The 13,740-nt window shown below is 39.0% G+C and overlaps 1 protein-coding gene across 2 annotated transcripts in view; it reads right to left on the bottom strand.

Annotated features, from left to right (window-relative positions):
- The window catches only part of RFX3 (regulatory factor X3), a 342,491-nt gene extending 329,243 nt beyond the window's left edge, over positions 1-13,248 (bottom strand). Inside the window, exon 1 of one of the 2 annotated variants that reach the window (XM_025281551.3) lies at positions 12,076-13,248. The gene's annotated coding sequence lies outside the window, so the exon portion shown is untranslated. The remainder of the gene's footprint in view (positions 1-12,075) is intronic. The other variant, XM_025281552.3, reaches the window with a different exon arrangement.
- Positions 13,249-13,740: the final 492 nt, after the last annotated feature.

Genomic DNA, 13,740 nt, shown 5'->3' with positions numbered 1-13,740 from the left:
TCTTTTTCTCTATACTGTACTAGTCGCTATTCCTAGTCTAATTTTTCCAAGTATATGACTGGAAATTACCAAATTACCCTCATCTTATCCCATTCCTTCAGATTAAGGTGTTGTTCTAGGCGTGCCTGCTGCTGCTGCTAAGTCACTTCAGTCGTGTCTGACTCTGTGCAACCCCATAGATGGCAGCCCACCAGGCTCCTCCATCCCTGGGATTCTCCAGGCAAGAACACTGGAGTGGGTTGCTAGGCATGCCTAGTCATCAATTATCATTCTTTCTAAGATTTATAAACCAAAACTTATGCTGGAGCTTCCGAAGCTCATGGACAATGCATCACACAAGGCTGTGGTAGGATTTGGGAAATTCCAGACAGCCATGTAAATTAACAAAAACACAATATCATAGGTTCATATTATCCAAAAAAGATGTCTTCACTTTAAAGTTTATCAAGGACAGCACGAAGGAAGGTTGAGTGACATGCCAGGATCAATATAATGACCTCCTCCCACAAACGTCTCTGATCATCTCCATTCCACGGTCACTGGCATTTCTATCAAGACCAGTAAGTACTCAAGTAAATCTAATCCAATCAAAAAATATTAAAATACATCACCTCCCAATTTCAAAGATAAAATCCCACCTGACTTCCAAACCATCTACCTCTCAAACCTTTGCTGAAATATAAATCCACATCTATTATACAGTTCTACTCACTCAACATTATTTAAAAGGTTTTAAATTTCAAACTAGGCAGGTTTCTGAAAATAAAAGATCAAATGTTGATCCAGCAATACATTATCTTAACCTACTATAATCAGAGTTACAATTTTTGCCTTTAACAATTCAATTCAATTTCAGCATTCATGGCCTTTGTTAAGTAAAGGTAGCCTTTAAATATCACTGTATAATGTGAGGCACTATTAAAAATTGTTCCCCAATTCACAGAAAGGTCATTCAAAGAACTTAAGCCACAAAGTCCCCTAATTTTCTCTGCTTCAAGAAAATAACACTAATATTGTTCCAAGATACGCAAAATACAAAAACCAGTGGGCAAAAAGTGTTGACCGAAGTTCTGAAGTACCAATTAAAATGATTTTCTAAAGGTCTACACACAAACATATACACATACACAAAACACTACATATAAGCTAAAATCCAGTTTTCTTAATGAAAGTACACCCTAGAAATATGACTTGTTAAACAAATTATCATGTTTTAAAATGTCCTTTAAAAGCATATAATGTGATCATGTTACATGATCAAAACAAATAATCTCACTTTATCTGGTGTCTGTGTATTAATATTTCATGTTGGGTTTTCATCACAGCATGTCAAATATGCATATTGTATATTTAAGATGTAAAAGTGATTTTAAGATCACTAATATAGTATCTTTTTATGTGTTTTTTTAATGACTCTTATGCTGACACTTCATTAAAACTCATCTCCAAGATTGTTATCAGATATAATCAGATGTCAATCAGTGAAAGCCTGATGTGACAGACTACAGTCTTTGGTTCTTTTAAAATGTAAGCCTCAGCAGGAATAAAGGAAAAATCTAGATTTTATTGCAAAAAATATATATCCACAAAACAATCTATCAAAGAAAAATGCAGAGAGGTGTATTTAAGGAATCATTTCTGTTATCTAGCACAGAAACTACATTTTCTCACTATTTACTCCTACCTTTCTAAATCTGTGCAGGACTAAATCACAATATAGACTCTTAAAAAGAGAAAGATATTACTGCATACCAATATACAAAGGGTGTTGTATATACAACATACATACACAGATACAGTCAAGTTTTAGGAGAAAAGGAATCAGACAAATATGAAATAATAAAATGCCTATCCTCCAAAAGTGTACATACCCTGATTAATACTACAACACAGGAAAGGAAACAGATCTGTAAGAAATACCGGGTCACCTAAAGTCATTTCTGTTCCCCACCCCACCGCACATGCTCTGCAATCCCCACTCTAATCTTTATTTCCACCAAAACTTTACAGTCCAGAAAACCAACTGGATAGAGTATGCAAAGCACTAATATTCAATCATGGAAACAGGATATAATTTCTACATGTATCTCTTTCTTCCTGCCCCGCTCCAGCAGCCTCCCTCACCAACCCCACAACTAAAGCATTGAAGAAACAAATTTAACTGAGAAGCAAAGGGTTTCTAATTGCATGTTAACATAAACTATGCTGATTGAGACTGAGAGGGCCAGATGCATTTTTAAGGATGATAGTTTTATACTGAAATGTTTGAAGCCATCAAGCATTCAGATCTGTAATTCAGAAACTTGAATACATTTCTATTAATCAATAAAAAATAGCATTCAAATATTAAAAGTAATGATTAAAATCTGTTAATCTTTCATATACCCCTTATTAAACTGGTAAGAGAGGTAAGGTGAGATAGAGCGGAACATCAGACTTATATTAATGAACTCATGAAAAAGCCTCTAAAATCTTTTAAGTGCACTTGCCAAATAAAGTACTGAGTGAAGTAAGTCAGACAGAGAAAGACAAATATCATATTTGGTATATAAAAAATAGTATAAATGAATTTATTTACAAAGCAGAAACAGAGTCACTGATGTAGAAAACAAAACTTATGGTTACCAAGTGGGAAAGGGGAAGGAAGGGATTAAACTGGGAGACTGGGGCTGACATACACACACTACTATATATAGAACAGATAACTAGTAAGAACCTACCGTATGGCACAGGGAACTCTACTCAATACCCTGTAATGACCTCTATGGAAAAAGAATCTAAAAAGAGTGGATATATATGTGTGTATAACTGATTCATCTTGCTATACACTTGAAACTAACACAACATTTTAAGTCGAGTATATTCCAATAAAGATTTTTTTAAGTTATGAAAATGCATACTTCTTGACCAAAAGACATAATTTCTCTGCCAAAAAACCTGAATTTAAAAAATGCATACCGAAGTATAAACAATATTCAGAAAGCAAAAAGCAACAATGATTGCCAATGCATCCCACAGCATGGCCCCAAAAGCAGTCAAGAAGCGCAAGAACTTACTCAGACTCCTTGACAGGATTTTAGCTCTTCTCAAAAGTAGCCGAATAGTATGAAGGGAAGAAAAAAGGTCAAGGCTTTAGTAACTGGGGAAGAAATATTGAAAAATGAGACCAACAGAAACTAAATTAATTTTTACTACTTCTAATGAGAGTGAACAAAGCTCACAGAGAGAGCTTATCTTCCATGCCCCCACTTTCCCTGTCAATTTGCCTATCCACAGAGTTGGGAAATCATGTCCTGTTTTAACTATCTCATTGGTGAGCAACAGGCAGGAGCCCCAACTGTCAGACACTTGTCTGGCACAGAGACATAAAGGAGCTGGCGCGGCAGGAGCTCAAGCTGCGAGACTCAGCTTATTCCTATGTCGGTGAGGAAATCAGGGAACCTGGCCACAGCTCCCCTCAGGGCCCACTGAAATAGTGGAAGCTTCTGAGGCTATGCCATAGACATGGCCATTATGCTAGACTCAGGCTCTGGGTTTTCTTTGTTGTTCTTATCAGAAGAAACAACAGGCAAGCAAAATGCCATCAGTAAAGGCAACACTGATTCCAGGCTCCATGATACTGGCATGTTTCCCTCCCCCCCCCACCCCCGACAATCTCACCATGGAATCATAGACGACTAGTGCTGGAAAGGGCTTTAGAGATCACACAGCCCTACTGTTTCAGTTTACAAATGGAGAAACTGAGACCTAGGGGGGTTAAGTGACTAGCCTAAGGTTTTTCACTTAGTGGCAGACTGCATATCAGCACAGAAGCTTTTTTCCCTCCTCTTTACTGTTCTTTGGCTGCTGCTTGAAGACCTTTATTTCTCAGCCTAGTTCCCCTATCTTCTCCTTGCATATCACCTGTCAGTGTATTTGTCTCCTCTCTCCAACCAATGTATTTTCATTTTCAGGTAAGCTGCCTCACTCTTAGCTCCTATTATCCCTTGACCATTTTTGCCTAAACAGGAAGACCTCTCTTAATCTCAACCAGGTACTGTGACATCAAGGCAAGCAATACTGACTGGGTATTACAGCTTCTGGCCGACTTCCCTGGTGGCTCAGCAATAAAGAATCCACCTGCAATGCAGGAGATACAGGTTCGATCTCTGGGTCGGAAAGATCCCTTGGAGAAGGAAATAGCAACCCACTCCAGGATTCTTGCCTGGGAAATTCCATGGACACAGGAGCCTGGCAGGCGACAGTCCATGAGGTCACAAAAGAGTCAGATAAGATTTAATAACTAAACAACAACAAATTACAGCTTCTAATGAAAGCAGAGAAAAAAGAATCCAGGAGTTAAAAGTCAGCAATGGGCAGGCACATGTGACTTTGCAAACAAGGTATTCTTGGACTAGAGCAGAGAGTCAACCAAAAGTGCTTAGCCAGAGGCCAGTACATAGCCGGGACTAGGAAGAGAAACTTGTGGAGCATAATTACGCTCAGGCTACATCATTAGTGGAACAAGGATATGAATTTCTTCAAGAGGACAAAGTTTATAAAGATAACAGATGAATGAAACTGGTAAGAATGATATACAATCTTACCATCTAAGTCACATTTCCTAGCCTTTTTCCAAAAGTTCCCTTGAAAATGTATGTTAGATTCACTGGCGAAAGGAAGCAGAGATGGCTGAGCTGAGAGTCTGCCTACTTTATAAGTTGGGACTAATTATCTATAAAAATAATGTAAAGGAGTCATATAATTAATTGAACACTGAACAGAAGTGGAAGGATGGGAGTAGGTAAGATGAGGGTGATGGGCAAAAAGCCTGTACAGTATACAATGCTTCAGCAAAAATGATGGCACACAGTATCAGGCAAATTTTCAACTGTAATGGATAAATCATATTTCCACTTGGAGAAAGACTGGGGCTATTTAGATCACTCTAAAATGAGAAAAACATTTCATTCTTAGTCAAAGTGCTTAGAAAAATAGAAACATAGCAAGCTTACTGAACAGTAACTTCAGATATAGCAGTCAACTAAAATGATTCTTTCAACATCTTTAACGCCCTAACAAAGGAAACCAAAGGTGTTATTTTTCCTCTATAATTTCATATTACATGTTTTACAAAATAACATTCTTGAGGTTACTTTATACCCCAAGATTTGGGTTGGCAAACTCTTCTAAAATTACTTATTGCTACAGGTATATAAATGGTGACCTCACACACTTTTCTACTGTTGTTACAATAACAATTCTAAGCAGTGCATTATAATTGGGAATAACCCCTTGATGAACTCATCTTTATACAACTATTGTCATCATTATGTATTAATGACTGCATTTTATATAAGTAGGGCTCAAAATGTTTTCAAATGAATTCATGTGTAATAGATGGGAAAGGGAAAATATAAATTGGACAATGGGAAGTGTAAGAGTTTATGAAGTGTTACACCATTAATTCTCAGTCTGAGATCCCTAGACCAGAAAAGGTATCCAACATAAAAAGAATCCAAGGCTGTAGAAAACTAAAACAGAACTTTGGGCTAGCACCCTACTGTGTGTGCTCAATCACTCACTCGGGTCTGACTCTTTGCAACCCCATGGACTTTAGCCCACAGGCTCCTCTGTCCATGGGATTTTACAGGCAAGAATACTGGGGTGGGTTGCCATTTCCTCATTCAAGGGGTATCCCCAACCCAGGGATCAAACCTGGGTCTCCAGCATCTCCTGCACTGGCAGGATGATTCATTACCACTGCACCAGCTGGGAAGCCCCAGCATCCTATTAATTCAGTGTAAAAACAAGACTGGTCATTAAATGGTGATCCAAGCCTACGGTTGATAGCTTCGGTCTCTTTATTTTCAAAAGGAGGGAAAGGGAATAATCATTTAATATGTAGGTCAGTGAGCAAAATCTTTCAAAACTTATGACCCAATAGCATATTCAAAGAAATTTTAGACTGGGTATTTTCTCAGTATTCCATAAGAGCCAACATGTACTGAACATGTGTGTGAATGGGTGCCTGCATGTTCAGTTCCCAAATCGTGTCCAACTCTTTGCAACCCCATGGACTGTAGCCCAACAGGATTCTCTGTCCATGAGATTTCTCAGGCAAGAATACTGGAGTGGGTTGCCACTTCCTCCTTCAGAGGATCCTCCTGACCCAGGGATCGAACCCACATCTCCTATGTCTCCTGCACTGGCAGACAGATTCTTTACCACTGAGCCCCTGGGCATATATTCTGTGTCAAGTACTGAACAAAGCACATTACATAAATTAGCTCCTTTACTCTTCACAAAACTCTGTAAGGCAGGCTAAGACATCCATTTTTGAGATGAGAAAACTGAGGCCAAACGAAGGGAAACAACCTGTCCAAGGTTCCACAGCTGATAAAATTATCTGAAATCTGCATCCAAAGCCTTGTGTTTTTAACCAATATATTTACCCTCAATATATTTAAAAAACAAAACATACACCTATTTGATACTCTAAATACATTCCAACTTTTTAACTGATTTTTCATGAAATATGTCTTATAGTTTGATATGAAATATAAAACATCAAATATAAAGGTTTTGAAACAATGTCATAATACTTAAAATTCTTAGCAAAAATTGGTTATGCCAATTTAATAATTTATTCATTAACCAATTCTGTTAATGAATTAGTAGGACCATATTTTTGAGGAGAAATGCCTAACCTATTTTAACAAGACTAATACTTTAAAATATTGTTATTCTCCATTGATGTTTTGGAGTCTTGGCGGCATTTCAACACATGAAATACTATGTCTTATAAAGGCACTTTTAAAAAAAATCACATTTTGCTGATTGTACTTAAATGTGGAACTACAGTACACATAAATCCATCATCTGGAGAAAAGCTGACTTGATATAACTGTGCCTTTCTAAGCTTACTTGAGGAAAACACTGACTACTACCGCTTCAGTATTTACCTTACATGTACATGCACTACGGAAGAAGTAAAGTCAATGATGCAAGAACCCCAAAGACTGAATTCAAGTGTTCTCCCAAAAAACCTTGCTGAACAAATACTCAGAAACATAAAGTAATATATGGTCACTTCCAGTTTAGAAGTATAAGGCACAGAGTAAAGCAGAGAATCTAAAACTTTCACATAATAAAGCCAAGTTAAATATTCAAACCAGACTCTTCTAACAGCATGAAGTAGGGACCAAATTCTCCAGACAGTTTCTATTATTATTGCTGTTGAGTTAATTAGCCTGATAACTATTACAATTTATACTTTTGAAATGGCTTTTTTTAGATTATACCATAAAAAAGCATACCACTAATTATGCCATATATAAATGTTATAAGGATATACAATATATTGATAGGTGCAACAAGAACCAATTTACAGAGTACAAAGCCACACGGCCAAAATAGTATGATTCTCAAGTTAGCTAATTTTTTTTAGATACAAATTAAAATACCTTAATAAGAAGATAAATGTATGTGCGTATGGGACAAATGCTGACATTCAGATGATACCAAAGATATCAATCTTGATATTGTTTTATACTATGCTAATATATATTAGTTCAGAGAGACAGGCTTTGATATAAAACTGCCAATTAAGACAGTATATTAAATTTAAACTCCAAAGAAATAAGGCTATTATATGCTTGAATGCATATGTAATTAAATTTTTTCTTTAAATAAAAGTTCTAATCAGATCACATTCTTTGTGATAATAATCTCTTGTTGCAAACAGCATAGCACCCTCTGGTGCATCTGTTGTAAGATGTATAAAATTTCCACCAAAAAAGGATAGAATTCAAGTAAATATGAATCTTAAAAATCAATAGATTGACACTCTTATTTATTTCAGTACATATTTTTAAACATTAATGCTTAAGAACAATGTTCACTTAAAAAGAGCACTAAAATCTTTATAGTAATAATCAAAGTAGGTCAGGAAAATGTTTTCACTTGATAATATTTAAAGTAACCAACAAAACAACACCAGTTCTCAACACTTAATATTTAAATTAAAATAATGCTGCTAAAAAAACATTCAAGTATGGGACAGCAAAAGTTAACTTGTTACCTAATTTCATGCTCCCTAATTTCACTTTATTCAAATCTGCCTTGGCTTTTTGCTTCAGATAAACTGACTGTGTAAAGTGCTCCTGAGTACGTTTTCTGGATTCAAATGGAATTTATCACTGTTTAAAGAATTTGAAGTGTTTTCTGAAAGGACCTGCAGCTTACACAGCTCAAAAACAGAATGATATTCAAAAAAAAGTTATGTTAATTAAATTAGGAATCTCAATTTGAATAGTTCAAAACCTTTACTTTAAAAAGAAAAACAACTCTTCCTAGGAAAATAATTAACTCCAAAAGTATATTTTACTAAGAACAAAAGCAAAGGATGCCACCTGCTTTAGACAGCTCGTCTGTGAACCACTGGAAGTCCCAACACAATGCACTAGAAACGAAAGTGACACCTGTTTAAAACAGCCATCTGTCCCTAACAAAGCTAGATTTAGTTAAATCCATTTAATCTTAGATTTCCAAAATATGGGAACACTATGCACCTGTGAACGGAAAGGAATTTAAAATCTGTTTTCCAACAGCCACTGGGACTCTATACCAAAGAGTTAAAGACAAATATTTGCATTAGGGAAACTAAGTTGTTTATTTTTAAAAGTAACTAGATATAGAGGATTTTTAGCCTAATGCTCAGAATAAAAACAAAGCAAGCAAGCAAAAAAAAAAAACCTATCAGATTTTTCATAATGTAAAAGTTTATGTCTTTGAAGACCTTGTAATTTGAAAAGTTTTTGTTTGGTATTCTTATTTCTTGTAACATACTCACTAGAGACACACAAAAAAACAAAGTTAACATTCTTACTTCACGGTTCAGAAAAGTTTTTTTAAACTCTTCCTACATATCGATACTCTATCTTCCCTTTTAAATACACACACATATATACACATACTTACTAAAAACTCTGAGATGTAAAATCAAACTCCACCCACTGATTTCTTCAGTTGACAGTTTATAGGGTACATAAAACATCAACCTTCTGAAGAACAATGAAACATGCTATCAAACTGTAACATGTATCGTTTAAATAAAAGATTAAATCTTTGATTCAAAATTCATATTTTAATTCCTAATTTTTAATAGCAATACCTTTTTACCATTAAATGCTTCTATAGAAAATATTGCTTAGGGTTAACATATATTAAATTCATAAACTATAAGTTTTTTGCATATCCTAAACTTATTAACTATAAACCTCTTGAGTACAAGAGTATTTGAATACTGGAGGAATAATATACTATTTTTTAATTAGCATAATCATCCCATATAATGAAAACATTGTGGAATGATGCATTTGAGAAGTGCATTTTAGTTTACTGTTATGCATTTAAATGCACTACAGAAGTATGCCTATACCATTTAATGCAATAGGCACAATAACATAAAAAGGCTGAGACAGACATTATGACATACAATGAATCACAAATATTCAGCTATTCAAAATAAGTTACAAGTAACTCCTATTTAATAATTTTAGTTTTAAAGTTTGGACACTTCAGGTTTTTTTTTAGTGTAATACAAACACAAATACCAACACATAATATAGTCTCTCCTAGGAAAAATATCACAGGAAAAAAAAAAATTTAAGTGTTACCAAGTATTTATCGGTATATTAAATTTAAATATTTATCCTTTGTTAGTATTTCTGGCTATTATTTACTTGATCCATATGAATAATGTTGACACACCTGAGTCCAAGGCATCTCTAGCAGCAACTTTTATATCACATATGTGCTTTTAATAACAGATAAGTAATAGAATTCAAATTAACTTCTGCTCTCAAAACACCCTGTGAATGAAAATCTAACTTAGAGAAAACCTGAGATAGTTGTAATGAGTGAAATGCCTCAAAAAAGTTCTTGGACACTGCCAATAAAAACATTAAACTATAAAATTATAGCATATAATCTACTCGACTGAAAATGTATTATGTAAATGGCATAAAGTCTGAAACTGTCTCAAGACAGTAAAACTCCTATTAACTTCAAAGTTTATAAGGACCCAGGAACTTCACCAGCCAAAAGTGTTCAGGCATTTGACACTCACCTGAACAGAAAAAAAATACAGGTTAGTATTAGAGATTTGCATGAAACCTAGGTTGGGGAGGGGGCGACAAACATAAAGAAATTTTAGTGCTCTGAGAAAGTCTTCGTTCAGAACCAACAGCATCTTCATTTAAAATACCAACCACAAGGAAATTAATTTTAAAAAGGAAAAGTTTTTAAACTCTCTTATTTTACAAAGTATTAGCCTTAAATTGCATTACAATTACCCAACCTGCTCATTGACAATCTCAAGAATAATTAATACTGTCACATTATCCACGGTCTGTTCTGTCGGGTAAATCAATATATGGTTTGCTGTTAGAAAAAAAAGACTAAGTAAGTATTTAAAAATTTCAATTTGGAAACTTCAATATGTGCAAATAAAATAGTACATTACATTTGCTTTAGCACACACTATCAAACTCTTTACTCATGATCTATTAATTAAACGTTGTGCTGAAAAATGAACAAATTTACAGGATCTCTAAAACTGAGTTACCTGTATCTAAGAGCCTATAACTTGAGGACTGACAAATATTCAAATGTACAGAGAAAAATAGAATTTTGAAGGAAAGACCTAAAAAGGAAAAAGTTCTCTCTCTTCAGCAGGCTTAAGTCACTGTCCAAAGAAAACCAAAAACTAATATTAAAAAGACAGTTAAGTACACACATGCCTAGATCTTAACAACCACAAAGAAAGTGAAATATACACACGTTTCAAGTTGAGTAGCTTCATACATTCTTTATGAACAACTTGACTTCAATTTCAACTCTCAAAGGAAAACGAACAGAGAAGATGAAGGAAAAAAAAAAAAAAACTCTTCAGAAGTACCATAAGTGTCACAAATAACACTGTAAACAGTTCTCACAAAGCTTCCTTCTGTCCTTTCCCTGTTTGTAACACACAAAGTCTCATAACCACAATGAAAATTGTTAACACTCCACTGTGGGGAAGGCGGTTCATCAAAGTGAAATGGAACCTCACTAGTACCCCTCCCATCTCCACATGAAGGATAAAGCACTGTCAATAACTACTAACCAAGTATCACAGATGCCCTGCATCCGGTTTAAATCTCACACTCACACACAAACACACCAAGAGAGACAGAGAGAGGAGAGAGACTTTAAAAAAAAAGATCTTCTTCCCAGTGCAGCAAAGAACCCAGCCAAGAAGCCCCTGGTTCCAGTGTGTGTGAAAGGGGTGTGGGGGTAAAAGAAAGGGAGGAGGGAAGAGTGCTGAAAGGATATTAAGACTGTTTGCAGCACAAAGAATACAGTTTTAAAAGAAAAAAGAAAACCATGCAGCTGATGATGATGGTAAAAGAGCAGCTCATTTAGCACAAGGCAAAGAGGGGCAAAAATGAAGGGAATAGGCGGTGAGAAAAGTTCACCGTTGTATAAGGATAAAAACAACAAAACCCGTAACAAGGCCCCACAAGTGAACAACAACAACAGAACACCACCTCTTGGGTCCCCCCTTGCACACTGTTGTCTATTTCGGTTTTGAAAGAAGCAGGGATCAAGCAGCTTTGAAAAACAAGAAAATTAAAGAAAGAAAGGGAAAAAAAATCCTCTCTTCACCTGGCCCTCCTCCTCAGCCCCAGACCTAGGGGAGAGCTCCACCGTCCGCAGCGCAGAACTGTGGCTCCCTCTCCCGCTCCGCTCGCAGCCCCCCGAGCTCCCGCTCCATCCCTGAAGCGCGGCCGCGGAGGGCCAGGGCCGGCGGGCGGGCGGCGCGGCGCCCACACCCCCGACCCAGCCGCGGCGCGCACGGTCCATTGTAAACAAGCCCGGGGGACCGATCCCCTCGGCAGCGGCGCCGCAGCTGCAGCCCCGGTGTCAGAAGTGAGACCCCCGCACAGCCACACTAGGCTCGCACACACACGGACACACACACGCACGGACACAAGCGTTCACACGCATCCACACGCTCCCACACACATGTAGAGACCGAAGAATATTCACCTTGGCTGTGGATTATTGTGGTGTTGTTGGTGGGTGATGGAGATGGTGGTGGTGGGGAGGAGGAAGAGGAGGAGGAGGAGGAGGAGGAGAGGAGTAGTTGTTGTTGATGGGTAACAGTCGCCAGGACTACGGTGACTATGGCGCTTGATTCACAAGGCAACGGTTGCTATAACTCACAAAAGAGAGAGAGAGGGAGAAGAGAGAGGGAGCGAGAGGGAGAGGGAGACACTCGCACGGGGAGGGGTGGGGGAGGGAAGAGAGGAGGAGGCGGGCCGACTAGCAGCCGGAAGGGGCGGGCTCAGTTCCGTGACGGACAACCCCCGAACCGAGTTACCGGGGGGAGCGAGGGCAGGTTTCCGAGAAAGGATTCCAAAGAGATGCGCTAGGTTTGGCAGGGGCTGAGGTTACCCCCAGATTCCCCTCGGAGGTACACTACTACACGCCCTAGCGAGGCTGGAGGACGAATTTAGGGCCGTAGCGCGAGGGATACTTTCTGTGAAACGAGAGCTACCAGTCGCAGCAGCCTGCATTGTGCCAAGAAGCCTCAGAGCGGGAGACGGTAACGGCTAACCCAGGAGAGGGGCTGTTGAAGACGATTCCAGACACCTTGTGAGACAACCAGCTACAGCTGGGGAAGAATCCACTTTGAAGAGAGACCCCGCCCCCCATGTAAACACCATTTCCGGGGCGGGGCGGGCGTAAGCTCCCGGATGTGCCGCCGCTCGCTCGCTCTCTTTTTTACCCTCATTTTTTCGTTAGCTACCCCTCCCGCTTCTGAGGCGCCGGCTGTATTCCCGGTAGCGGTCGCCTGCTGACTTCTAGCATGCCGGGGCCATGGGGAACTCTCTGGATTGGAGCCCTCGCGCATTCCGGCCCGCTCCCGCCTCCCGGGGCCACGACTCGGAGGAGCGCGGGCGGCGGGGTGTGAGCGAGCTGCCTCCGCCGCCATTTTAGAGCGGGCGAACGCGGGGCGCGCGTGGGCTGCGCGCCGGCCTCCCGCCTTCCAGCCGCGGCGTGGCGCGCACCGGGAAGGTCCAAGCTCTTCCGGCCCTCAGGAGCGAAGAGGCGAGGTTTTGACTCCCTCCCTACCTACAGGGCGGGGAGTAAGCGCCACTAATGAACAAGAAATCGGTCTCTCCCGGAACGCAAAGACGCATGGCGGGCCCCCTCCGGGAAAGGCTTTGGGAGGTGGGGTGACCTAGTCTCTTCTAGAGTCCCGTTATCTTCAGCCCTCTTAAGTGCTCGTCCCTTTTTGAAGCTGACCAAAGCAGGATTTGAGCTCAACCCGGTGTCCTACTACTTGCCTCGTCCCGGTCGCCGGTTCCGTAACCTGCTGTACTAAGGGTCTTGCTCCTTCCGGGTGTTTTGAGATAGACGAATGGCTTCCCTTGGTGATGGATATTGTTAGCACACAACTGTCTCGAACCCCCATTGGTATCGAATTAGCCTCTAACGCCACAGGGTTCAAACATATTCCCCCAATTCCCAGCAGACAAGAATCCTGCAGAAATATGCCCTCAGGCCCTGCCAATACACCAAACCAACACAGGCAGCTAAGCTGCTTATCCAGGACAATAACTTGGATATTCGAGCATTAGGAAGTCAGTTCTCTTGAGGCTTAATTTTTGCACCTGCAGAATGAGGGTTTGGGGCCTACTAAAATAA

Source organism: Bubalus bubalis, chromosome 3, assembly GCF_019923935.1.
Source record: "Bubalus bubalis isolate 160015118507 breed Murrah chromosome 3, NDDB_SH_1, whole genome shotgun sequence".
NCBI lineage: Eukaryota > Metazoa > Chordata > Mammalia > Artiodactyla > Bovidae > Bubalus > Bubalus bubalis.
This window is presented reverse-complemented; position numbering and strand designations above follow the sequence as displayed.